The sequence below is a fragment of the Pan paniscus genome, chromosome 5 (assembly GCF_029289425.2).
Source record: "Pan paniscus chromosome 5, NHGRI_mPanPan1-v2.0_pri, whole genome shotgun sequence".
Lineage (NCBI taxonomy): Eukaryota > Metazoa > Chordata > Mammalia > Primates > Hominidae > Pan > Pan paniscus.
The window spans coordinates 153,799,065-153,824,355 of NC_073254.2; the positions used below are offsets into that span (position 1 = coordinate 153,799,065).

At 36.6% G+C, this 25,291-nt stretch overlaps 1 long non-coding RNA gene across 1 annotated transcript in view; it reads left to right on the forward strand.

The window, feature by feature from the left end:
- The window catches only part of LOC130541617 (uncharacterized), a 33,779-nt gene that overhangs the window by 4,769 nt on the left and 3,719 nt on the right, over positions 1–25,291 (forward strand). The window contains exon 2 of the long non-coding RNA XR_008955701.2: positions 12,599–12,730. This is a non-coding gene — a long non-coding RNA (uncharacterized LOC130541617). The remainder of the gene's footprint in view (positions 1–12,598; positions 12,731–25,291) is intronic.

Consider the following 25,291-nt stretch of genomic DNA (forward strand, 5'->3'; position numbering starts at 1 on the left):
CTGTTTTCAAATCAAATCCATCAATAGATCTACCACCTCTAGGTTTGAGCACCCTGGTCCATATGCCATGTACAGGTTTCTATCTGGTCTTCCTGTTTCTACCCTTTCCCCACTAGCCTATTCTCCAGATAGTGGGCAAAAGTGAACATTTTATATATTTATTTATTTTAGTTATTAAAATGTGAGTTTAATAAATTATCTTCTTTTGGAATTCTACAACATTATTTGATAATTTTTTTCAACTTTTATTTTAGAATCAGGGATATATGTGCAGGTCTAATCATACCTTTGTAACAAAGGTATGATCTGAGGTTTGGAGTACAAATGAATCCGTCATCCATGTACTGAGCATAGTAGACAATAAGTGGTTTTTCAGTTCTTGCCCCTCTTCTTCCCTCCTCCCACTTGTATTCCCCAGTATCTATTGTTCCCATCTTTAAGTCCATGAGTACCCAATATTTAGTTCCTACTTATAAGTGAGAACATGCAGTATTTGGTTTTCTGTTTCTGTGTTAGTTTGCTTAGGATAATGGTTTCCAGCTGCATCTGTGTTGCCACAAAGGATATGATTTAATTCTTTATGGCTGCATAGTATTCCATGTTGTATATGTACCACATTTTCTTTATTCAGTCCGCCATTGATGGCCACCTGGGTTGATTCCATGTCTTTTCTATTGTGAATACTGCTGCAATGAACATATGGGTGCACATTTCGGTAGAACCTGTGGGTATATATGTACAGTAATCAAATTGCTGGGCCCAATGGTAGTTCAACTCTTAGTTCTTTGAGAAATCTCCAAACTTCTCTCCACAGTGTCTCAACTAATTTACATTCCCACCACAGTGTATAAGTAAGTGTCAAAGTGATCATTTTAAAACACAAGTCAGATTCTGTTGTGCTTCTTCTCAAAAGTGTCAAATGGCTCCCCCTCTCACTCAGGGTAAAAGCCAACATCTCTCCAACAACCTTGTAAATTCTGACATGATCCTTTCATCCATCACCTCCCTGACTCCATTGCTTCTTCTTCATCTCCAGTTCACTCTCTTCCAGCTATGCGGACTGCTCTGCTGTCCTCAAACAGACCAAGTACATTCCAGCCTCAGGACATTTGCACTTGTAATTTCCCCTTCCTGGAACGTACTTCTCCCAGATTTCCATATGGCACATCTCCAATCCTCTTCAGGTATTTGCTCAGATGCCACTTTTTCAGTTTGTCTGTATTTGTCAATCAATTTAAGATTTTACCCCCATCCCTCACCCTGAAACTCCCCCTTCTCTTTCTGTGTTAATTGTTTCCATAGCACTCATCCCTGTGCAATTTTCTGGTGTATTTTTTTTTTTGTCTCTCTATTCCACTAGAATATAAACTCCTTGACTGTATGGACTTTTGTCCATTTTATTCATTATTGTAGCCCTAACATACTTTATCTGGATCAATTGACAATAAACATTTATTTAATGAATAAATTAGTGAATGATTCAAACTATAGAAAGCTTTGAAAAACTCAAACATAGAAAGATGTAACTTAAAGAAACAGAAGAAAATATAGTAAATATTAATAAATATTGTGCATTCACACAAACCCAAGAAGCTTGCTGGGTTATCTGTCCCAAACTAGAGAAAATGGAAAGAATCCGAGTGGGGAAATAACACTAAGGAAAAGCACTAAAAGTGTTACTTCTAAAACTATAATATTAATGACCAAGGCAAAACTCTAAAGTTCTCTGTTTCATTTATTACAAAATGCTTAAATTCCAATTTGAAAGTATATATATTTTAACTATTTATCTCTGCCAAAGCAAAAATGTAGTAGACTATCTCATAAATAGCTGCACCACTCTAAGTGGTCAATCAAAATTTACTTCACTTCTGATTCCAGACTAAAAAGAAAGCCTTTTGGCTAGATTAATTATCTGCATCCTAGGCTGGTATTGTCTGAGAGCAGGGTTTCTCAACCTCAGCACTATTCACATTTGTGGGCTAAGTAATCCTTGTAGGAGGATACTCTTTGCATTATAGAATGTTGAACAGCATACCTGGCCTCTACCCACTAGATGCCAGTAGCACTTCCCCAGTTGTGACAACAAAAAATGTTTACAGACATTACCAAATATCTTCGGGGTGGAGGAGGGAAAGGGACATAATCATCTTTTCAGAACCACTGCCCTAGAGTATTACAATGCCCATCAAGGCAGCATTCCTGTATGGTTTCAGGTTGTGACCCATAAAATGCTCTGTGGGATTATTAGGAATTATTGCACCAAAGTAGGCAAGCAGATTCTAAAAGTATGATTTGGGGAAATAATGAAAAGGTTCCCCTTGAAATAAAGCACTCCTGATTTTTTTTTCCTTAAAATTACTTTCTCTTGGAAGTGTGGAAAGATGTTGCCTGGAAGGCGTAACTTATTATTAAGGCATATTGGCCATTAATGCTTTAATGATGGCCTAGGAACAGAGCTCAAAACCAAGAGGAAAGACAAAAGAAGTTTTAACGGAGAGAATGAAAGAAAATTCTAGAACATGAGATGGAGGCTCTACAGTGGGTAATCTTATTTCACGAAATACATGAGGTTTCTGGCCTCATGGTAAGAAGGAGAAGATTACTCTCTGAGGGAAAATTCTGCATGTCAACAATGTATTTAGAAATGGCTCTGCTAGTAACCTCAACTGAGGAAAAAATAAAACTGAAGTGATCAATTAAAACTAATATGATAGTTTTTAATCAATATAAATAACTAATTTTATTATTTTTATAGTCTGTACTAACATTCAAGTTTAAACGAATTGAAAATGAAATTATTCAAAACTAATAGGAACTCTGACATAAGTACATTAGTCAAATCTGAAATACTTTTGAAAACTTTTAAATGAACTCATCAAGTATCAAAACTTTTTAAAAATATCTTCTTAAGCCTTTTATATCTAAAAAAAAACTTTTGTTTCCCTTTTCTGGCAACTGGTAAATTCTCAAACTTATTGTTAAAAAAAGAAATGAGTAAAATAACTGATTATGCCAGAGAGGAGCCCTTCCTCTGAGCAGAACAACCAGCAATGCTGGCTCAATTCTTCTTCTGGAAACCACAAATAAGAGTTATTAGACAGATATTTAAAGCATTTGAAGATTTTAAATAAATCAACTTTTAGCTCTTTATAAAGAAAGTATATTATCAACATCAGAGAAATGCAAATTAAAACCACAATGAGATACCATCTCACACCAGCAAGAATGACGATTATTAAGAAGACAAAAAATAACAGATGTTGGTGAGGATGCAGAGAAAAAGGAACTCTCATACACTGTTGGTGGGAATGTAAATTAATACAACCTCTATGGAAAACAGTATGGAGGTTTCTCAAAGAACTCAAATAGAACTATGATTCAATCCAGCAATCCCACTACTGGGTATCTATCCAAAGGGAAATAAATCAATATATCAAAAAGACACCTGCACTCATATGTCTATTGCAGCACCATTCACAATAACAAAGATAGAGAATCAATCTAAGTGTCCATCAATGGATGAACGGATAAAGGAAATGTGGAATATATACACAATGGAATACTATTCAGCCATTTTAAAAAAGAATGAAATCCTGTCCTCTGCAGCAACGTGGATAGAACTGGAGGTCATTACCTTAAGCTAAACACTCCAGGAGCAGAAACACAAATATCTCATGTTCTCACTCATAAGTGTGTGCTAAAAACAGAAAAAAATGTGTTAACATGGACATAGAGAGTAGAATGATAGATAATAGACCCTTGGAAGGGTGAAGGGGTATGAGGGAGGATGATTTGGAATTAGTTAATAGGCACAATGTACGTTATTTGGGTGATGAATACCCGAAAAGCCCTGACTTGACGGCTACACAATCTACGCATGTAACAAAATTGCATGTGTAGCCCATACACTTGTACAAATTACAAGAAAAAGATATATTATTAAATTATTGATTCTGTATTTCTTTCTCTCCAATGAAGACATTCTAGCATTGAAATATGTATGGTTCCTATAATTTAAATCCATTTTTCAATTCTACGTTGTAACTGGAAGAACTGGTGTAAATAAATCTAAACGCACACATCATTAGAAACTTTATTCCAGTTTCCAGAGTAATTTAAATCTTCTCAACTCCACCTGACTTTGTACTAGAGCTATATTCAGGGAGTAGAATTGATTTGTTTCATTTTTCTATCCTCATACTGAAAAAATACACAAATTAATTACAAGACCAAAAGTAAAAAGTTAATGACATTTTTTAAAACTTCATGTTATCTCTTGACTCCACAAATTGGATAACTGTTCTCTAAAATTAAATACTAGTCACAATTATATGTACCTTAAAGTACTCTTAGACTAACATCTAAATAGAAATGTATAAGCCAAAAGAATATTTGCCTTCATCTGTTTTAAAAACTCTTAAAATATGCTTTTGTTTAATATATGCCACTTTGATATGTTTACTTTTTTTTTTCTTTGAAATGGAGTCTCGCTTTGTTACCCAGGCTGGAGTGCAGTGGTGCAATCTCACCTCACTGCAACCTCCACCTCCCAGGTTCAAGCAATTCAAGCGCCTCAGCCTCCCAAGTAGCTGGGTTTACAGGTGCATGCCACAATGCCCAGCTAATTTTTTTGTATTTTTGGTAGAGATGGGGCTTCACATGTTGGCCAGGTTGGTCTTAAACTCCTGGCCTCAAGCGATCTGCCAACCTTCGCCTCCCAAAGTGCTGGGATTACAGGCGTGAGCCACCGCACCCCAGCCTATGTTTACATTTTATACTATAGTTAGAAATTAGTTTTAAAGGGAGAAAAAATATTGCTCAACCATCAGTAGTGTGAATTAAGGCTTTCAGTTTAAGAAGAAAACTATGAACACAGCCCAAGCTCTCAAGTATCCATTTACAGAGGATCTTCCATTTTTCTGCCAAAGCTGATTTTTTTTTTTTTTTTTTTTTTTTTTTTGAGATGGAATCTTGCCCTGTCACCCAGGCTGGAGTGCAGTGGAGCCATCTCGGCTCACTACAAGCTCTGCTTCCTGGGTTCACGCCATTCTCCTGCCTCAGCCTCCCGAGTAGCTGGGACTACAGGCACCCGCCACCACGCCCGGCTAACTTTTTATATTTTTAGTAGAGTTGGGGTTTCACTGTGTTAGCCAGGATGGTCTCGAACTCCTGACCTAATGATCTGCCTGCCTCGGCCTCCCAAAGTGCTGGGATTACAGGCGTGAGCCACTGCGCCCGGTCTCAAAGCTGATTTTTCTAGAAACTGTGTTAAGAAACAGAGCAAAAACAAACATGCAGCAGTTTCCTACCAAATGGCTTACAATGTGCATATTCTTGAGTGATTTTTAAAGTCTCAGCTTTTATTTGGTTGTATTTCCAACTGTTTAGTTAATCTTTATTGACTTGTGCATAACTCTCAGGAATAGGAATGTATCTGGGAATGGAGAGAAGTTTCCTGGTGCACTCAAATGAACTGTTTACTTCTTTTGCTAACTCTCACATCTGGTTAGGGATCTAGAAGTTTCTAAGGACCAAAAGAGTCACCTGGAATACTGTGCCCAGGGGAATGGGTTACGTTGTTTGGGTATGTGTCGTATTTGAATCATAGAAAGGGCTTTCTTTGTTTTATTTTAGTTGATACTAGCCAGTTCTATTGCTTGTCGCTAGCATTAAAAACTAAGAGCCCTGAAAAAGGTACACAACATTCCGTAAGAGAGGAAGAATGAACCAGACCAGCCATGAGATGCGTGGCACAGTGCAAATACAAGTTAAGAGGATGCTGTGACTAGCTGAATACCAGAACCAGTAAGGCAAAGGTAGTTTGGTTGCATGGTGACAACATATTTAAACTCAAAACACTTTAATCTGAATTAGCAATATGCACATCCTTGCCAAGCAAAAGCAAAGCATAAAACAAAAATAAACTTGTGCTGTGTTTCCTATCTCAGATAATATTACAAACTCAAGCCACTTTATCTCCAATTTCTAGCTCCCTAGACCTTCACGGCCATTAGTCAGCATGTGTTGTCTATCATACCTCAAAATGTTTATCAAGTAAATACTTTCCTCGCCATTTTCATTGTCACTGCCTTGTTTTCAGCTTTATCCTTTTTCCAGTCACATATCACGACAGTCTCCACCACGCAACCTATACTCCTGCTTCAATAGACTATTTGCATGTACCAGAAACACCAAGTATTCTCTGGCTGCTCTTTGAGTTGACGCTGTGTTACCTCTATTCATCCTTCAAGATCACCCACACCCCTTAATTCTAGAAGAATTAGCCCGTGTCTTTTTAGCATCCTCCTAGTCCTATATTGTCATAGCATTACCACGTGCATTACAATTAAAAGACGATAATTTGTATCTCTCCTAATACAAAATGACTTCTATTGAGGGCAGGACTTGTCTTATGCAACTTTCTATATTTAGCCCCTTTAACAAAGCTCAGCACCTGATTTTAAAAAATCAATAATTTGTTTAGTTTAAATAATCAACTGACCACAGAACAACTGATTAACCAATAAAGCACTTAAAATTAGCAATTTGAGGTAAATCTATTCATTGATAACTTACATAAGATTTAGTTTGGTTTCAACGTTTTTCACAATCTTTATCCATGCTTTATGATGCCCTCATAGGTATCAATTCATGTTAGAAGAAATCAAGGAAGAAATTACAGTAAAATCTTCATTCTTATCATGTGTGCTTGATAAACCACCATGTTCCTCATCTTAAACAGCAGGTAGTTCCTGGGGTCATGGACCTTACACCATCTCAGCATTCAAATGAGTGTTATTCAAAAAAAAAAAAAACACAACTTCACACAACATTTGGACAATGTCAGAAAGAAAAATTGATACTAAGAAAACAGTAAATTCACTTCCTAAATGTTGAACCTGCTCTTAATTTTATATTAACTTTTATTTCACCAAATAGAAGAGTTTTTCATATGCCATATACATTTATATTTTCATCAAGAATAAGAAGCATCATTTGGCTAGAACTGTAATTACATTTTCTTTTCCTCAACATGATAAAAGTGTTGAAGTAGTTTTCCTAAGTGCTGTATAAAACCAGTTAAGAAACCAGTTTCCCACCCGCTTTAGACTTTAAACGATGAGCAGCCAATATGAAGTTCCAAATATATACAAAAATTATTTAAGAATTTACAGAGTAAACAGACAACCTACAGAATGGGAGAAAATTTTTGCAAACTATGCATCTGATATCCAGCATCTATAAGGAATTTAAAGTTCTACTATCCAGCATCTATAAGGAACTTAAACAAATTTACAAGAGGTAATAAACAAACAACCTCATTAAAAAGTAGGCAAAGGACATGAACAGATGCTTCTCAAAAAAAGACACATGTGGCCAACAATCATATGAAAAAAAAGCTCAGCATCACTGATTATTAGAGAAATGCAAATCAAAACCACAATGAGATACCATCTAACACCAGTCAAAATGGCTATTATCAAAATGTCAAAAAATAACAGATGCTGACAAGGTTGTAGAGAAAAAGGAATGCTTATACACTTTTAGTGGGAGTGTAAATTAGTTCAATCATTGTGGAAGACGGCGTGGTGATTTCTCAAAGACCTAAAAGACAGAAAGATCATCCAACCCAGCAATCCCCTTACTGGATATATACACAAAGGAATATAAATCATTCTATTATAAAGACACGTGCATGCCTATGTTCATTGCAGCACTAGTCACAGTAGCAGAGACATGGAATCAACCTAAATGCCCATCAGTGATAGACTGGATAAAGAAAATGTGGTACTTATACACCATGGAATACTATGCAGCGTCCTTGAAGGAACATGGATGGAGCTGGAGGCCACTATCCTTAACAAACTATCACAGGAACAGAAAACCAAATGCTGTATGTTCTCACTTTTAAGTGGAAGCTAAATGATGAGAACACATGGACACGTAGAGGGGAACAACACACACTGGAGCCTATTGATGGTGGAGGGTGGGAGGAGGGAGAGGATCAGGAAAAATAACTAATGGGTACGAGGCTTAATACACGGGTGATGAAATAACCTGTACAACAAACCCCCATGACACATGTTTACCTATGTAACCAACCTGCACATGTACCCCTGAACTTAAAAAAAAATTAAAATGTCTGTAAATAATAGTAATATTCAACATTTAATACTATTTTATTATGAATGTCCTTTAGTTAATTATTTTTGGTCTCATTTTACAAATGAGGAAAAATAAGGAAAATAAAAGCTAAATAATGTGGGCACTGTTACACAACTAGAAGGTGGCAGAGCCTGGATTGAAATGCAGCTATGAATTCCAGAGTCCATGCACCTAATTGCAAAGTTTTGTAAGGTAAGTGTGGGAAAAGGGTAAGAAAGAGGAGGGAAGAGATGCTACCAAGCAGCTTAACCAAATTGTATTATTTAGTAACAACATGTGTTCTCTTTCAGTGTTTTTGTTCTTTCTATATTTAAACACTCCAGTGTAGTATACGTATATGGGTATGTATATATTCATATATAGAGAGAGATATATATATAGATATACATACAGAGAGATATATATAGATATATATATATATGCACACATTTATTTTACTCTGAACTATCTAGGATTTTTTTTTCTAGAAAGGAGAAATATACAAATATACAAAATGTACAAATACATTTTGAAGAGGAAAACAGTTTTAAAAGACTTTTAAGTATTCTGGAAATCTTAGAAATGACAAGTTTAGATATCACGAAATTAAAGAGAAATAACCGTGATTTTTTAAAAATTATCCTGGGAATGAAAGAGGTGGGTCTTCAGTACACTAACATTTAAATTCTCAGCTTCAGGAGAAATTGAGTTTTCATTCATGCTCTGAACCCTCTTCCCTTAGCAATGAAGCCTCAGCATCCCTTTGCTTCTCCTGTGCCCTCAAGTGAGAACTGAGTTATGGCTGGCTGTCTCAGGAAGAAAATAACTATTACATGACATAAGATGGGCTGGGGTGGGGGAGGGCTAAGGAAAGGCCTGCCATTTAGCTTGTAAAGTGCAGCAGCTGTGGCCTGTTTTCACTAATATCTGACATGTTTCTTTGGCCACTTGCCAAATTGAGCTGTACCCAACACTTCTCCCATCCTTCCTGTGCCTCCAGGATCCTTTGTAAATGCTACTTGAGACTCCAGTCTACTCCAAATCAATCCCCTTGGTTCCTTCCTCCCCTTAATGCACAGGCATCCCACCCTAATTAATTAACCCAACACCAGCTTCATCCAGGACCTTCCCACACTTTGCCCCTTCACGCAGCCCAGAAACATCAGCACATTCCTGACTTCATCACTTGTCAACTCCCTTTCTGTTAAAGACCAGTGTCCCCTTTCACTGACCTGGCCTCTGATTTGATCTCACTTTAAAGTATCCCACTTTAAGAGACAGTAACAAATGCTGCCTTTTTCCTGTTTGGTTTGTTTATTCATGTTCACTCAGTCTATTATAATTAAAGACCAAGGGAATTCTAAGAAGAGCCCAGGAAGATGGTTTATGCATTTGATATGTGGATAAATCCAATACTGGATTTGTAACAAAGTTCACTTCACCTATTGCTAACTGTGTGAACTTGGGTGAGTTTCCTAAGCTCTTGTCATTCATTCAAATACTTATTGAGTGCCTGTTACTATGCCACGTTCTATTGTAAATGCTGATGCTGCAATTTAAACAGGGAAGCAAAAATACCTGCCCTCTGTGATGTTTATATCTTAAAGAGGAAAAATAACTGTTAATAAATAGGTGGATTTAAAAATATAGACATTTAAGAAAAAATATAAGGAATGAGAGAAGAAGAATAGGGAGTGTCAAGATTAGGAGTAGAAAGGAAGGTAGCAACTTGGAATAGAACAGTCCCTAACTTCCTGATGTGATGTTTCACCAGGCCTGAGGTCATGCGGATAGCTGAGAAAAAAAAGCATTCCCAAAAGAGGAAACAGCAAGTGCAAAAGCCCCGAGACAGAAGAGTGTTGCCTGGCATGTTGGGCAAAGAGACAGCTATGGCTGGCAGAGAACAAGAAAGCAGCAGTAGGTGATGTCAGAGTAACAGGGAGCTAGAACTCAGAGGGCCTTGTACATGATAATAAAGAATGTGGATTTTACTTTGATAGAAATGGGAACTCACTAAAGGATACTGAATAAGAGTAACATGATTTGATTTACCGCTAAAGAATCTGAACTAACTCCTCTGTAAGAGTGTAGAATGTATAATAACAAGAGTGGCGAAGACTAGCCTGCCTGCTCAAATCCCAGTGCCACCACTTACTACCAGTGTGACTTTAAGCTAATTGTTTAACCTTCCTAAGCTTTGATTTTCTCATTTTTTCCTTTTTTTTTTCTTTTTTACAGAGGTAATCAAAAGTGTTCTCATGTTTAAGGTGGAATTGATAGTAGTTCCTCTTTTGTAAGGTTAAGAAAAAATAAATCAAATAGTGCATACTGAGGTGTTTAGCGCAGTGGATACCACCTAGAAAGCCTGGCACACGCTGATATTATCAGGCTGGTGAGAATCAAGTTCTATAATGTATGTGCGGTATTTGCTTGTGTTGTCCAGCATAGTGGCATAGTGAGCACTTACATGTCATCTACTATCAGTTACTAGCATTACCAACTGCTAACCCACTGGCTGTTTTAAAGTAATTTTGTACATTTAAAATTTTTATAATATACCACCTTAAAAGAATCAGAATAGCAAAAGTTCACAGATAATTTTCAGATGTCTCTGAACCTTCTTATTCAAAGTACTCTGCAAAGCACTAGAAAGGCATATGTACTTGGGTAAAAAAGAGAGTAAACACACACACTGTCTCTCTCTTTCTGTTTTATCATATATATAAAATAAAACAGAGATATACATAATTATCTATATATTAAACATATATATCTTTATGTATATATCTTCCCCTTTAAAAATTATTGATATATGTAGAGAGAGAATTTTATAGATAATTTTTAAAGAAGGGGAAATTATCTATATATAGATAATATTTTAAAGAAGGGGAAAGAGTTAGTTAAGACAAGTTTCTGTGTGTTGCTGACCCCTGTTGGGTGGAAAAATTAAAATTGGTCTTCTGAAAGAAAGAAAAGTGAATTCTCAACTCCCTGTACATGATCCTGACTGGGAACCTACTCTCATCCATTTCACTGATTCCACGTGTATGGCCATGGATGGGGACATTGGAGGCCTACTGGTTCTTCGAAGACCTGCTTCATTACCCAAATGTTATGCAGCTCATACCTCATTTCTTTCCTGAGACCTAGGCTACCTTAAACTGAGAGGGAGGATCTCATCTTTCTTTCCCTTGCCCACCATACTCACACACACAGACATACTGACATACTCCCAAAACAAACACATGTCCCCCAAGCTTAAGTCTCTTAGGAAACAACCACATATCCTAATCTGGTCTTGATAATCAGCTCACGAGAACAAAGGAGAGGAAGATTAATGTAGAAACCTGCACTAAAGGCTGAGTACAGTGGCTCAGGCCTGTAATCCCAACACTTTAGGAGGCCAAGGCAGGTGGGTCACCTGAGGTCAGGAGTTCTAGACCAGCCTGGCTAACATGGCGAAACCCATCACTACTAAAAATACAAAAGTTAGGTGGGTGTGGTGGCAGATGCCTGTAATCCCAGCCACTCGGGAGGCTGAGACAGGAGAATCGCTTGAACCCAGGAGGTGGAGGTTGCAGTGGGATGAGATTGCACCACTGTACTCCAGCCTGGGCGACAGAGCAAGACTCCGTCAAAAAAAAACAAAAAAAAACAAAAAAAAAACAAAAAAAACCTGCACTAGAATAAGTCCTAGTTCTTTCTTTTCTTTAAAGACAGACAAAATGCAATGTTTTAATTCTCATTTTACCTAATAATAAAGAAAGGATGTACCATTAAAATCAAGTAGGAAATTATCCTTGTCTTATTGTCACTTTTTTAAAAATTGTGCTATTCTGCACAGACCAGTTTCTCTAGAATGTTCCCTCGCTGACTTTTCCTCTAGTAGTATCAGTTATACTGAAAATCAGTCGTACTCTTACTTTATTTTACTGGGCACTATCAAACTAACAGAAGAGGTATATAAAGGCAGGGAGAACTACCATTGATATAAGGCCTCTTCCGGACCGAAACGCGCAGCCGCACCTCTCTGTTCCGTCAGGTGGAATAGGCCCCCGACCTGGGGTCTCTACCCAAAAGGAGGCGGTTAGAACACAGGTGTCCTATTCCCTTTAGTCCTCCATCCTTTACTAGACAAAGCTGCGCAATTAGAATAATAAAATGCAGCCGGGAGAAATTGTTGACGCTTGTAATCCCAGCATTTTGAGAGGCTGAGGCTGAAGGATCGCTTGAGTCCAGGAGTTCAAGCCTGCAGTGAGCTATGATCGGACCATTGTACTTCAGCATGGACGACAGAATGAGATCCTGTCTTTAATAATAATAATAATAATACATCCAAAACATCAAGAAATTGGGTGTGCCCTTTTAAAATACACTTAGAAAGGGAACGGTTAGAAATCTTAATTTCAGGGATATTTTACTCCTAAACCTATTCTTTTTGTTTTTGCAGAGATTGACCATGCCTACAATGACAACTGGAAAACAGAAATGAAACCATATAAGCCAAGCACTCACGCAATCTTTGTCCTCCCAGTTGACTTAAGAACACTTGTGAAGAAAATGTGGCGTCTTTAGATCTCAGGTAAGGGATCCGGAGCACTGTTTTTCCTGATACACCTCCATCCTGCAGGGTAGTTGGGAGTGAGGTGTGCTGAGAAGGAACAAGTTGTCCGCTTTAACTTGACAAGGCACGGCTTCCCCCGCCTCCTACTTGAAGTATTCTAGCTGCTGAAATAAATGTTCAGGTGTTTTGGGTTTTGTCTCTTCCAGCTCCGCCCGTCTGCGCCTCTCCAGCAGAGGGCGCCTTTTCCACTGGGTCTCACTGTGGGCTGCTGGGAGTTTTATTCGGTTTGGGCCGGGAAGGAGCTGTGTTGGATCCGCGCCCCCTGCCTTGGCGCCGCCTCTGGCCCCTGAGCCGTGGCCCATCCCATGCAGAATCAATCGGGGCTCCTCACTCCCGCGCCTGCTCCCCGGGGGCTGAATCCGCCCGCCCGAGGGCCAGGTGCCGGTTTGATCCCAGGCGCTCCACCTGGAGGCCCTATCTGGATCGAAATTCGCACTCGCCCCGCCCTCTTGTTACCAGTTCTCTCCGGGCTTGTGGAAAGAGTTCCCCAACCTGGGATATATACCCAAGAGGAGGTTAGGACACAGGTGTCCTATTCCCTTGCATCCTCCATCTTCTCCTACTCTATTACTCTCCTCTTTTGTTAGTTTGATGGTGCCCAGTGAAATAAAGCAAAAGAATACAACTGATTTTCAGTATAACTGATACTACCAGAGGAAAAGTCAGCAAGGGAACATTCTAGAGAAACTGGTCCTGTGCAGAATAGCAAAATTTTTAAAAAATGACAATAAGACAAGGATAAATTCCTACTTGATTTTAACGGTAGGTACATCCTTTATTATTAGGTAAAATGAGAATTAAAACATTTCATCTTGTCCGTCTTTAAAGAAAAAAAGAACTAGCACTTATTCTAGTGCAGGTTTTGTTTTGTTTTGTTTTGTTTTGAAACAGGATTTCGCTCTTGTTGCCCAGGCTGAAGTGCAGTGGCGCGATATCGGCTCACTGCATCCTCCGCCTTCTGGGTTCAAGCTATTCTCCTGCCTCAGCCTCCCTAGTAGCTTGAATTACAGGCATGCGCCACCATGCCCGCCTAATTTTTGTATTTTTAGTATGGACGGGGTTTCACCAGGTTGGTCAGGCTGGTCTCGAACTCCTGACCTCAGGTGATCCACCTGCCTCAACCTCCCAAAGTGCTGGGATTACAGGCGTAAGCCACCGCGTCCGACCTTTTTGTTTGTTTTGTTTTTGTTTTTGTTTTTGAGACGGAGTCTCGCTCTGTCGCCCAGGCTGGAGTGCAGTGGCGCCATCTTGGCTCACTGCAACCTCCGATTCCCGGGTTCAAGCGATTCTCCTGCATCAGCCTCCAGAGTAGCTGGGATTACAGGCACCCACCACCACGCCCACCAACCTTCCCCTTCTTGCTGCAATCTCACCAAGACCGCTCTTGTCTCCTAAGTAGCTTTGGTCTGCCCCTTTCTTGGATTCTTTAAGATAGGCAAGGAGCGGGGAGAGAAAGCGTAGCTAGCCAATAAGGAAACACGAACTGAAAAGTATTTCCGAAGCATCACTCCTGTCAGCGTTATTAGAATACTGATGGCCCATATTACGATGTCGCTGGTTGTATGTCTTCCCCCGCACAGTGTCCAGAGCACCGTGAGGACAGGGCTGCTTTTACTCTACGTTTGCATCCTCAAAAGGTACAGCACCCAGCCCAGTGCTTGGCACAGAGTCTATTGATGATTGATAAATAATAATGTACGTCGAAATTTGGATGAGGGTTCTCATTTTTGTGTTCTTACTTTTATTTGAATTTGACCTTATAATTAGAAGTGCAGGGGACAAATATTTGCTACCATGTTGAAAATGTTAATACTATAACCCTGCTCATTGATACAAATATTAGTAAGACTATGCTAGCTAAAGCATCTGACTACATGTTGATTGTTATCAGGATAGTGATGGAGTATTTTTGCTTTTTAAAAAATTTAAAGCTTTCCAGAGAAATCTGTCAAAATAATTATCATTGCATCCTAACACCTTTTATTTTTGGGGGGGCGGGGGTGGTGCCTAAAACATCAGAAATTTATTGTCTTACCGTTACGGAGACCAGAAGTCTGAAATCAAGGTATCAGAGGGAAATGCTCTCTTAAAGGCCCTAGGGAAGGATCCTTCCTTCCTTCTTCAAGCTACTGGTGTTTGCTGTCAGTCCTTGCCATTCCTTGACCATAACTTCAATCTACGCCTCCTTCTTTACATAGCCTTCTTCCCTTTACTTCTGTGTCCAGATCTCTAGGTGTGTAAGGACACCAACCATTGAATTATGGCCCACCCTAATCCAGCTCCACTTCACCTTAACCTGATTATACCTGCAAAGATTTTATTTTTAAATAAGGTTACATGCACAAGTCTGGGTAGACATAGATTTTGGAGGAACACCACTCAACCGAGTACAACAATTAAATTTGGAGATTTTAACACTCCAGTTTCAGTAATTGACAAAAGAGACAAAAGTCAGTAAAGATATATCAACCAACTTGATCTAATTGACGTATGCAGAACACTATAACCAACAGTGGCAGAATAGTCTTTCTAAGTGCATCTAAAACATTCAACTAAATGGGCTATATAAAAACCAAATTACAATCAGTTCCACAGGATTGAAATCATGCACAGTATGTTTTCTGACAATAGCAGAAAGAAAACAGAAAACACAAACAAAAAGAAATATATAAAAACCCAAAATACTTGAAAATTATTAAAAAATCTAATAAGACATTTCTGGGAACTTTGGAATTCTGCAACAAACTTCTCAATTTCTCCTGTGTCCAAAGAAGACATCAAAAATAAAATTAGAAACATGTTGATCTGAATGTGACTAAAGACAATGAATGTAATATCTGTTTTTATAAGCATACCTGGAAAACTGGCATGTCATGAACATTAGAAGTCAAAAACTGTTGAAGGGATGAGGGTATGATGGTGTCATACAGCTGCAGTTAGATAACCTACCTTTAGGTCAGTTGCTTGTTTTAGACATGCTCTTATTTTATTAATATATTGATTCCTAAAACTCAGTACCTCTACCTGCCTTCTACAGAAGTAAAGAATCCTTAGATAGAAGTAACCAAGATTTTCGAGCTTTCAACTACTTGAGGAGATTTTAAAGGAAGTTTTTAAAAAATTAAATATATGTATATCCTATAGCATATACAGTGCATACATACAAATCTATGAACATATATCTATATTAGTTTGTCACAAGGCTTTCTAACCTGTGACCTATAAACTTAGAGACATGATGAGAGCTTTACTGAATATTCAGATTTTTCCATTGTGTGTGCATTTTTCTGGAGAAGGCTATACAGCTTTCATTAGATTCTCAGAGAAACCCATGAACCCAAAACTTTAAAAACTGGTCTTAAAGACGAAAGTGTATTTCAATACTATTCTTTACTCTTGATAATAGCTCTCTAATAGGGACCCTTTAGGGTCTTGGTTTGTTATTGAGATTTTGGATGCCCAAGTAGTGAACATTGCAAAACATTAGGAATAATCCTAATGCCAAGAATGACCAGATGTGATAACATAACACATACTAACTGTATGAGATCCTTGATGTGTTTAAAATTTAAGTAGCATTATATCTCTTTACAGAACTAGCTTAAAATTAAAATGGAAACAGCTTTTATGCTGGCTCTGAGGCCAAAAATATAAATTCAACTCTGCACATTTTTTATTTGAAGGCATTCACAAATGACATGCAAGGAATAAACGCTGGCCAAAAGCCATAGCTAAGCATTGTGTTAAAAAAAAAAAAAAAAAAAAACCGTGTGTGATTTTAAGCCAAAAACTATTTAGGAGTCTGTTTCTCATGTCCTAATTATTAAATTAGGAATAAAAACAGGAAAAAGATGTTAAAAGTGGTATGCTTTAAGTATTAAGTATTCTCTTTAGGTTTAATAACAACTTTTAAAAATCAAACAAAATTGATCAACAGCCTATGTAAACAGTCATGCAGGACTGAAGAAGACTTCTCTATTTAGATTAACAAGAAAATGATGCTAGAGGCAGCTTGGTGAGACACTGAGAACTAAAGTTAACAAAACAAATGTGTACTGGGAGAAATGATTTACACACATGTTCTGAATGCTTCTGCTTAGATTAATATTTTCCTTCAAATAAAACTGGTCAAGCTCAATAATGCAGCTATAAAGATGAATGTACAGTAATCAAGGCATTTGGTCATTCAGAGCCAAGATATGAGAGTTATTCTAGAAAAGTATCAAATAACCAAAAGTACTTTGGAATCTCTAACTATAGCATGGATAAAATTTTTTGCATGTATGACAATGTATAATGGAACCTCCAAACAAATCCAAACTTACGATGTCTTCAAGATGTAAGTGTCAGCATTATAAAGCATGGGAAAAGTAAGTACTTTATTTGGCATCCCATTTAAACCATATATGGCTTTTCTTTGCCTCTTGAGTAAAATGTCCTGCCATTTACCCTTAATTGTCATGCTAACATCCATCTCAGAATCCGCTTCCATCTTGGAAAGGGGTTAGTAAGATGAATAGGTATTTCTAACAAATCTTGATAATTTGCTTTCAGAGGGGATAGTCTAGAAATAACATCACAGCTAAGACATCCTCTTGACTTCGAACTCAAGTCAAGACTTAGCAATGCATTTTTCACATTATAGATTAAACATGTGCTTTCCTTCAGGGTGCTGTGAGAGTTAAAAATCAAGTATCAATAACTATATAAATGAATATAAGTGGAAGGTTTATGAGTCAAGGGAAAAAGACACTTAAAAGGCAGTGTTACCTCCTGCTGTCTCAAATTGGTCTCAGGAAAGCCCAATGGACCAGAGCCATCTCCTCTGCTGCTTTCTCTTTTCTGACTATCCATGTATCATAGGATTGACAAATCCACATTCTTAAGCTGTGTTTCCTAACTTAGTCTGACACTAAGTGCTCCAAGCTATTGTTTAGGAATTACCCTCTCACTATAATAATAACTTCATTATTACTGAATAATAACTCAGTAATGAGTTTTTTTATTCTTCAGTAATGATTCCCAAATGACATAGAAGTATAGGAAGAAAAGAAGCATTCTGAGAATAAGACATTCTGAGAAATGGTGATCCTAATTACTATCAATGAAGAATCACGCTCCCACTGTTTCATTGTTTGGGGCCAGTATACATAAGTTGCTAATTCCAAGGCCTACGGGGCCAGGTGGTTCTTGTGAGGTCAATGGAGAACAAAAGTTTGTGCCCCTCATAAAATGGGCAATCTGTGTCCCATTCCACCTGTTACCTTAGGAAAAGAACATGAAGTATGGCTTTTCAAGATTTTTCTCAAGATAACTTAGACATCTGGATTTTTATGTGAATACTCCTGATTGTTAAATGCAGACACGAATCCCAAATTCTTAAATATTCATAGGCCTGCAGACCTGACGTAGCAGCAAATGTTTCACAAATCTGTGACCTCTAAGAAAAGAACTTATTAAAACCAGGTTTAGCCATGTAGCCATGTGAACTTGGACTCATGACCTCATAGCTAGGGCTTCAGTGACCTCATCCATAGGATGGAGGAGAAGACTTCCCTAGCAGCAGCTCCAGAGTTCTTTATAAGATGAGCACTCAACAATTCTTGAGTTATGATCATCCTCCCCACACCCAATTTCAGCTCTCAGATGAGGATGTGGCTTCTGACTTAACTGCTGACAAAGTATAAAGTGTACCTCAATCTATCAAGATCCAGTGTGGCTAGCTTTCTATACTCAATTCCACAACATGAATTATTTTTAAAATTTATTGTACTTATAAAATCAATTAAGATTCACTGTAGAAAAATTACTGAATACAGATATACAAAGGGAAATCTCCTTAAAAACCACCAAGTACCTTGATGTAGATCCTTTTAAATCTTTTCCTACATGTATATTGTTTTTAGAAAAATGACATCATATCTAATGCATTTTTTGTAGCCTGCCTTTTTTACTGAATGTATTTACTCAATAAACACTGATTCTTTAGAGAAGTAGAAATATAATTCTTATAAGATTAATTTCAATTCGGGCTGGGCACAGTGGCTTACGCCTATAATCTCAACACTTTGGGAGGCTGAGGCAGATGGATCACCTTGAGGTCAGGAGTTCAAGACCAGCCTGGCCAACATGGTGAAACCCTGTCTCTACTAAAAACACAAAAAATTAGCCGGGCATGGTGGTGCACACCTATAATCCCAGTTACTTCTGCCTCAGCAGACTGAGGCAGAAGAATCACTTGAACCAGGGAGGCAAAGGTTGCAGTGGGCCAAGATCGTGCCACTGCATTCCAGCCTGGGTGACAGAGCAAGATTGTCTAAAAAAGAAAAAAAAAAAAAAAAGAAAAAGATTAATCTCAATTCAGTTTTTTCAACATAAGCACAAATATGTCCAATTTGTCATGAGTATAGGGTTTAGGACTAAAAACACAGAACTAAACACCAAATGCAAAGCAATTCTTCCCAAAAAAATAGCTTTCCCCAAATCACTCAGTAATTTCATGATAGAATTCCCAAAATATTAAGAAATCTAGGACTATTACCCTGTAATAATAAAGCCCTCAAAATCTAAAGAAAGAAATAGATCAAAATACATTTATTATTGAGATGTAAGGACAAAGTATTGGAGACTATAAGTTAATAGTCTGAATAATGAATCTAGAGAAAATAGGAGGAAAACGATGGGGGTCACTGCAACCAATTGTGAAAATTCTAGAATGTGTATGTGATCGAACAGAGAAAAAATAAGTGCAATTCATCTATATTTATATATTTAGATAATATATTAATATACATTAGATTTAGATAATGTATTAATATTAAATATATTTATATGTTTATTAAATATATTTATATTAGTATTAATATATACTAAAGTATATATTAATAATATAAGTAACATGCAAAGTATATTGAACCATCTACTAAATCTCTTAATTAAAACCTAACTGTTTTATCACTTTAGGATTCAACAGCTGTACAAATTTAAGTTCACATTTTCCTGGAGGACTTAATTAGTGAAATAAATGACTAGCAGACTAATTCATAGTAGAGAAATAAGAACTCGGCATTTTGGAATGTGGTATCTTTGTTGAATCTCCCTCTGTTCCTTGGCCTTCTCTTGCAAAGTCTGACAATGTTACAAAAGTACATAGCCAAGAGTGAGTGAGGCACAGAGCAAATGTGAAAAACTCTCTTCTATTATACAACAAGACAGTGAAATGTTTTTCTTAGAAAAAAATTCTCTCCCTATCAATAGTCCCAAATACTAATGCAGACTTTATTTCCAAATAAGTTTCTTATGTCAATCTGTTTTAAATAAATTCTGATCACTTTAAAAGCAAAACTTGGGAGAAAATTACATGTTAGTGGGTTTGATCTGTTCAATAGTCTCACAGTGTACTCTCAAACTTGGGTGAACCAAGATTAAGTTCCAGTAGTCTTACAAAAAAAAAGACACACAAAAATCTGCTAAAGATGCCATATCACTAGTCTTATACTCATAATGAGAAATTATTAGGCCCATCCAAAGATGATAGAACTTTCCATATTTTTAGTCGCTTCATGTTTACAAGTCACAGATAAACTTCCCTGCAAGGCATCCTGTTCTCCATTCCTGAGATTAAATAAATCAATAATAGAAATCATCTTGCAATACAGATGCTTCCTTCCCCAACCGAAATATTCTTATAAAAATTTAACAAGAAAATTTTCAAACATCTCATAATGTTGTTTTTACAAAGCAACTGTTAGTTATAAACAAGTCTTTTAGGTCTCAAGGAGATTTAAGATACTTCAAAGGCTTGATCTAAACCCTCTAAATCCAGGTTGCTTTCACATATTTTCTAAAACATAGTATGTTAAATTTAATGTTTGAAAAAATGTTTTAAGTGTTTTGTTATGCACTGGAAAAAATTAAACAGATCTTATTCTAAGAAATTAGCATTTTCTGGAACTTCTATTTTTACTAATTCCTTTCTTTACAAAAAATAAAGAAGCAAGTACCTATGTTAACTGTTTTTCTGTAAATGTTTGCAAACTTATTAAAGAAATAACACATCTCATCTACCCAAGGCAGTGTACATTAACATATTTTTATGTACATTTAAAAAAGAAATTCCTCACAACCTAGTTGTTGCAGATGTTTCTCTTGGTGACTCTTCTTATCAGGAGAGAGACTGATCTGTCTTCTTTTAGTATATCCTATAGGTCAGTGGCAAGAAAAAACAAATAAAGGCCATTTTAATAATTATTAGAAGCTTGTACAAATATTAACTACAAAAACCTGCTATTCTGAATTGTTCAGTTAATATTGAATGATACATAATTTTTTAATTCTGACTCGAATAATTTATAAAAACATACATAGTGGTATTTTTTTAAACTAAAAGTTATGGTATACATTTTTTTCCTGTCAGCTTTAAGTGATGGTGTAGATTGGGTTCACCCTGACAGGTTTGGGTTATCTGAAATAAAAGTCACAGTTTCTTAGGGTGGCATTTTTTATTTCATAAGAGTGATTCAATTGAACTGAATAATTTCTCAGCTTTCCACTGTTCTTTCCTAGGAAAAAAGAACTGTATACAACAATAATTTATTATTTCTTGTTTTAGTACATATTTTGAAAGTTTTACAACCCAAAGGAACACAGATAACTCTTTAAAGTTCCATTTCCTCTGAAATAAAACAATGTGTAGCTCTTACCACCAGCTGGACATATTTCCCTCAATTTCAAAATAAAAGAAGAAATGTTGGTCTATTTGTTATACTTGTTATTATTTCTGTTTATCCATGCAAAGTAGCAGAAGTTTAAGAGGCATTCATTTATACCAATTTTGCACAATGAGATCCTGTAATCTTTCTGTTGTATGTGTAATGTATAGAAGGTGTTCATTACTTAGCACATTGAAGAGGCAACCATTAAAAAAAGAAAGATAGTCATATTATGACATTTAATCAGAATTGAGTCATGGTTATAATTATCTGTTACTTTATGCTTCCTGAATTTCCAAATTGTTCCAAAATAGATTAAATATGCATATTTTTAAAAGAAGGAAATTAGAATAATAGTTTTTAATGTTCCAAGGACTTGTCTATTGATGTCCTAGCCCATCTTTTAAATATACAAAGACAATAAAAACTCAGGAGTAATAGAAACCAAAGATATGAGCTCTTTCCTTGAAGGATAAATTATGTAATTGATTTTCAGTTGATATTTTGTAAGGATTGCTGCTAAAAGAATACTGTACTATAGTGAAAACTGAGTTTATTCTGTCTCCTATTACAAAATTAACAATTTAATAATTCTCTTTCTGTTTATTCTTCTAACAATCCTAAATATGAAATTTTATATTGAGCACTATGTACCTAATTTTGTTAGTTACTACAGAGTGGCAAGTTCAAGTTCTTTTATATCTCCTTTTTTCACACACATGTGCACACACAAAAGCACAGAGTTGTATATCTGAACGCATAGTAATTATTCAAGCAATCATTGGACATTTACTGGGCACTCATGCTTTTAGACAATAATAGAGCTCAGGTTCCTAAAGTGAGAAGATCAGTGTTTATGACAGTTGCTTTGTCCTCTGTATTTTCATCAAGATCCAGCCCCCACCCATTATCACAGAATCTACAAAAGAATTAAACTAAAACATTTTAAATTCCCAATGAGATACGTGCTCATCTTCCAAGTATTCATTCCCTCTTCCCTAGAACATGAGCCTTGAAAGCCTGTATAGTAAAAGAGCCCAAACTGTTTAAGTGTCCAGGTAGTAATAATAGTAACTTGTATTCTTATAGTGCAAGGAAACAAGAGAGAAGATGATAAAATGCAAATTTCCTAATTAGATTCAAAAGTCCATGGTAAATTTTTTCTTCCCTCCTGCAAAGACAACAGACATCTGGATTTTATAGTATATTTATTCCATCATTCATTCTCTTATTTATTCACTTATCTTTGTGTCTTTTAAGTTTAACTGGAAACCATTAGACAGTCTATACAATGGTTTTAGAAAGTGATTTGCATACTACTAATGTCAAAATACCTATAGTTTAAAAAGACACATGCACATGTATGTTCATCACAGCATTATTCATAATAGCAAAGACATGGAATCAATCTAGATGCCCATCAATGGTGGACTAGCTAAAGAAAAAGTGGCACATATATACCATGGAATACTACGCAGCCATAACAAAGAATTAAATGACCTTTGCAGCAACATAGACACAGCTGGAGGCCATTATCCTAAGTGAATTAATGATGCAGGAACAAATAACCAAATACCACATGTTCTCACTTGTAAATGGGGGGTAAACATTGAGTGCAAAGAGGGAAACAACAAACATTGGGGCCTACTTGAAGGTGGAGTGGGGGAGGAGGGAGAAGTTAAAAAAACTACCTTTTGGTACTGTACTCACTATCTCGGTGACAAAATCATTTATGCAACAAATCCTAGCAACATGAAATTTGCCCATGTAATAAATCTGCACATGTATCCCCTGAACCTAAAATAAAAGTTGAAAAAGAAAAAAAAGAAAACATAACCCAATTAATTTGGCTTAAAAGAGTTACAATACCAAAGTAACTTTGACCTCCCTAGAAAATTCAGATGGAATAGTTTCTATCATATTAAATATCCACCAACTAATTTATAGTGTTTGTAAGATGCTATGCATTTATAAAAATCACAGAAACCTCATTTGAACACTGATTGTTCATTTATAACTTTTCATCATTTTTTTCAAAAGTCATTATTAAAGAAGTGTTTGTTTTCACACACACACACACAAAGATTAATTACTGTATTCTATTAGTTACTGTATTCTATTCTGAGGACAGTTTGTCAAGATGCTACTTGTCCTGTGATGTGTAAATAACATATTTATGTTATAAATTGCTACTTGTCCTGGGATATGTAAATAACATATTTATGTTATAAATTTGTGTCATTAAGAAGATAAATATGCACAGCTATAAGAAATATTAAGTTTATTTATATCCATGAAAGAAAGTCAGGTCTCTTTTCTTGCAAAGAAAATTGCTAGAGAATAATTGTGCAATGAAGAATCCTATGTCTGGTGTGCCCAAGTACATTGTCAAATAGTTCCGACATTCTTCATTGCACCAAAGAACCTTCCTACAGTATTCAACACCCAAATATCCTTGGTTCCATGTAGAAGCACACTTGGAACCAAGCTTTCCAACACTTAAGGGAATGTTTGCTGTGTAGAGTATCTTTTGAAGTGCTAGTCAGGACAAAACAGTAAAAAGCTTTAGCCATTAAGATGTCAACTGAGTGAAGTATCCTCACCTGAACTCCATACTGCAAGAACCATGCTGCCATGTTTAAAATTCTGACTCAGACAACTAACTGTACCCAATTCCAAAACACACTTCTTGCCTATACAAGTTTTTAAAAAGAGACTTCAAGGTAAGGGATAAAGCTTGCATCAAGGTTTAGAACATAGATGCATTTAATCAAGATCACACATGAGAGAAAGGGAATTGGAAAGCTCTAAAATCCTGTTGAATCTTATTGCATTAACTGTACAGCTTACACAGTTCAGGAAAGCCCATGTTCTCTTTCAAACAAAATATAAATACTGGATCTGGATTGCTGAGATTATAAAACAGTCAATGACATCTTTTTCAGGGGTTATTATTTTAACCCTGACGCCATAGCTGCCTGAATAACTAGAATCTGTCTAAGATTCTTTCTTGCTAATTGAAAGAGATCTACTTTATTTTATTTGAAACATTATATATGTTGAGATTTTTGGCCAAGCGCAGTGGCTCACGTCTGTAATCCCAGCACTTTGGGAGGCCGAGGCAGGCGGATCACCTGAGGTCAGGAGTTCAAGACCAGCCTGGCCAACATGGCGAAACCCCATCTCTACAAAAAATACAAAAATTAGTTGGGTGTGGTGGCATGTGCCTGTAGTCCCAGCTCCCTGAAAGCTGAGGCAGGAGAATCGCTTGAACCAGGGAGGCAGAGGTTGCAGTGAGCTGAGATTACGCCACTGCACTCCAGCCTGGGCGACAGAGTGAGACTCATCTCAAAAAAAATACAAAAAACAAACAAACAAAACAAATGATATATGTTGAGATTTTTGCAAAAGTGTTGCTGATCCTACCAAAGTAAGTTTTCTGAATTATCTGCAATTATTAATGTGTATTAACTATGTAGTAATAACCACTAGCTCTATAATTAACTCTGCGCAATGTAAACCTTAATTCAGTTGGAATTACATTTGTTATTTCAAAGATAGTGAACTGCTGTGTGCTACAGATCATGTTCCATGTAATTTTTGAGTTCCAAAAGGTCTCAGATAGTCTAAGAGATGCTAGGTGAATCTGTGTAATAAATAACACTTTTATAATATCCTAAAGCAGAGATTTTAATAGCTATAGTTGGAAATCAATAAATATCTGTTGGATGAATGTATAACCCCTTTTTACAGAGAACATGTATAAGTGCTAACAGCCATTCATACAATCCAACATCATACCATGTTA